We start from the raw sequence: 3,872 nt of genomic DNA on the forward strand, positions 1-3,872 counted from the left end.
TGATATGACAGATAATCTTGTTGATATACCAGAAATGCATGATGAAGAGATTGATCTGTTTGTGGATCTTGATGATAACGATCATGGGTAGTTGGCCCATCCGGAGGATGCGCAGGATTAGAGGGGGTGGATGTCGTATTGCTGCGCATTCGAGGTGTGAAAACCACCCAAAAGTTGTGTGTGTGATTTGATACTTTGTACATACTTAGTGGTTATGTTTGCTCTTTTATTTTACGTGGGTAATATAGTGAAGAGGGGTTTGAAGCAAGAGGAACCATTGATTTCTTACAGCCTGAAGCAAGTAGGGCCCTCTCCCTGTGTATGCTGACCAGTACCCATCATACCAGGTTCTCTCACTTCGAGAGCTGGGCATGCACAACAGCAATAGAGACATGTGAATGACAACACCAGCTGCTCCCTTCCATCATCAAAGCTTTCACATTTCTGTCCACCCATCATTATGAACAATCCCAGATTCATTAAGTGTGTGACTGTGGGAGATGGGGCAGTAGGCAAGACCTGCCTTCTTGTTTGACAATTTCAGTGCCAATGTTATTGTTGATGGATTTACCGTCAACCTTGGACTCTGGGATACAGCAGGCCAAGAAGATTATAACAGGTTGCAGAACCAAACTTGATCTAAGAGATGACAAACAATTCTTTATGGACCATCCTGGTGCTGTCCCTATTAGCACTGCTCTTGGAGAGGAACTTCAGAAGTAGATAGAAGCTGCTGTCTATATTGAATGCAATTCAAAAACACAACAGAATGTGAAGGCTGTTTTTGATGCTGCAATCAGGGTTGTGCTACAACCTCCAAGGCAAAGGAAGAGGAAACAGAAAATCGCATCAGAAAAATTGTGGGGTTATGTAATAGGTATGCTCATACGGGCATTTGGAAACATCAGAGTTTCTCTAAACATATGTCATGGTAGTCAAGTCATACTGCATTTTGGTATAATGCTTCTCCCAGGCTGAAATAGTCTTCTACTGTATGATGCTGACACTCGATTGGTGACCTTAAGTTATGTGTACACCATTCGCACGGTTCACTATGGAAGTAGTCTGAAGAGTTGTGAGCAGCACTGCTTTTCAGATAACCGATGGCTCTGAACTTCTAACTGAAGATTAGGCGAATGCAAAAGGAATGTGAGTGCAAGCTTTGACCAGATTCAAAATGGGGAGTACATCATCTCTGCAGGGTATGATTGCAATCTGCAAACCATAAAAATTGAAAGGGATGCTGAAGATGATAAAATGCGGAAAGTACATCAGACAACCGAAAATAAGCTGGATCTTGTCGTTGATAAAGTACTTATGTTTGAGAAGATCACTCAGTGGGGCAGGTGAAAGAAAGGTAGCATTGAATCTATTGGAAAAGTCATTGCATCAGTTAGAGAAGCCCAATGACATCTCTGCACTGTTACTAGCTGCCAAACTTTCTGCTGACAAGGTAGATTCTGCTGGTGATGGGATCAAACTTGCAAAAAGAGCATTGGTAAATATGAGAGAAGAGTCTCATTTTGGCAAATGTGTTGTGTATCACATATTAGAAGTTGCCATGGGCAAGCAAGCAAGAATTGCTTCTTTAAACACTCAGAGGACTGGCTTACAAACAGAGGCTTTAAAGGCATTGCATGAGTCTGTAATCTGTGGAGTTACTGCCAGAGCTTTGGAAACAAGCAGGTCTTTACTATGAGGCAATGTCTGCTTACAAACGTGCACTGTTACATCAATGGAATTTGAATCCAAAGTGCTGTGCACGTATTCAGAAAGAGTTTGTCCTTTTACTGCTGTATGGAGGCATAAAAGTAGGAACCTGCCGAACAAGAGCTAAAAGGGGAGGACGCAAGCAACGGTGGGGAAAAAAAGAGATTTCAGAGGAGAAAAAGCAAAGGAGACAGAGATATATGTCGACTTTTTTATGTAAGATGGGAAGAGAATCACGAAGGGGGCGTAGGGAATTTCGGAATTGGGAGGCTAATTAGCTGATTCGAGAGCTATTTATGGCCACGAATTGGAACGCCGTTAGAGGTTTTTTCGACAGGCGAAGCCTTTCACAATTGTGGGAGCAACAAGAAAAATCAGCGGAATTTTTCTGCACTCGTTCACAAATCGTCGTCTGCTCTGGAAAAAACGGAAGAGAGGAAGAGAAGAGGATCGGCGGTCAGGGATTTAGTAGAGGGAACCCAATTATCGAATTAGCACCACTGATTTGTTCTCTCTTTCAGTTACCTTCTTCGTCGATTCTCTTGCATATTGTGTCACGAGGCCTGTAACTACATGAAGTTTGCTACCATTGAATCGACTGTTCAACCAATGCCCCGTCAAGATTCTTCAGTCGGGTATTTCCTAACGCACATGATTGAGTTCATAGGATCCCATGCCTTGAACCTTAAACTTTCCTCAGCATCCATGCCTTGAATTGCAAAGATACGATGTTTCATGGGGACAAAGAAGCATGAAGTCTACGGGTGTGAAACGCAGGAGCAACACAGAAACCCCAGAAACGTACTCAAATCTGCAAAGGATGTTCTTTCTTCAAATGTAGTAGTAACAGCTCAAGAGCTAGAAGATGCTGGAATACACCCTCATACTAGTTTTGACTTCAAGAGAATACAGTTTCTGGAAAAGTATCCGAAAGGCCAGGTTAGAGGAAGGTATTGGAAGCATCTAAAGCAAATGCTTCAAACTGAGAACTACTATCTTTATCCTGCTGAAGAACCAAACTATATGAATATTGAATATTGAAGCTCCTCCATCCTTGTATCCAGCCAAGAGATACTGTGATGTCTCAGGATTTGAATCCGTACAAAGATCCTATAACAAAGTTGCACTTTGCAAATGCTGACATATTCAAGCATATCAGATCACTTCCTAATGAGGCTGTTCAAGGATACCTTGGGTTGCAAAAGAGATTCAACTTCATTCATTTGCTTGATTGATCTTCTATCCTGAAATTAGTCAAGGTCCTCCGTGGTTGCGACTTTGCTTTCGAAAACCCTTCGACAGCGGAAAGTCATCCGCAATCATGATGTAGTCTTCTACGAAGACAAGATGCATCGGCAGCTTGAGAGAGTTGTTGAGATCCGCAAGGTCATATTTCAGGAGGAGCCGAGAGCTCCCGCACAGCCAGTTGGATAGCCTACAGCTGCAGCAGATGCTCATGATCAGGGTGTTGGACAGGCAGCTGGGCAGGTAGCAGAGCCTGCCGTGAGATGGTCTACTAGAGACAAACGTCCACCTGATAGATTTCAGCCCCCCTCGATGCATTATGTCTTGGTTACTGATGCAAGAGAGCCTTTCACCTATGATGAGGCTATGCGCAGGGGTGACAGTCACTCCTGGGAGAGGGCTATACATTCTGAGATAGACTCCTTGCATAAGAATGAGACTTAGGATTTAGTTTCCTTGCCTGAGGGCAAGAAGGCTTTGCCATGCAAGTGGGTGTACAAGCTGAAAAGTACCCTCGGATACCCCAAGCCGGCATACAAGGCTAGACTGGAGCAAAGGGTTTTAAGCAGGAGCATGGTGTGGACTTTGATGAGGTCTTTTCTCCTGTGGTTAAGATGGCCACCCTGTGCTTAGTCTTGGCTTTGGTTGTTCAGCTTGGCTTGGATTTATGCCAGATGGATGTCAAGACAGCTTTCTTACATGGGGACTTGCATGATGAGATTTATATGGAGCAGCCTAAGGACTTTGCAGAACCTGGCAGGGAGCACCTAGTAAGCAAATTGAAGAAAAGTCTTTATGGCTTGAAGCAGGCACCTAGGGAGTGGTATCATAAGTTTAATGCCTTTATGCAGTCACAGGGCTACAATAGGAGTGCTATGGATCCGTGTCTTTACACGAAGAAAGCCCGTGATGGTTCT

At 43.7% G+C, this 3,872-nt stretch overlaps 1 pseudogene; it reads left to right on the top strand.

Annotated features, from left to right (window-relative positions):
• Positions 1-460: 460 nt before the first annotated feature.
• On the top strand, positions 461-874 carry LOC148021042 (rac-like GTP-binding protein 5 pseudogene; annotated as a pseudogene).
• The last annotated feature ends 2,998 nt before the right edge of the window (positions 875-3,872 follow it).

Source organism: Lygodium microphyllum, chromosome 18, assembly GCF_053477565.2.
Source record: "Lygodium microphyllum isolate KBCC chromosome 18, Lygodium_microphyllum_v1.1.10, whole genome shotgun sequence".
Classification (NCBI taxonomy): domain Eukaryota; kingdom Viridiplantae; phylum Streptophyta; class Polypodiopsida; order Schizaeales; family Lygodiaceae; genus Lygodium; species Lygodium microphyllum.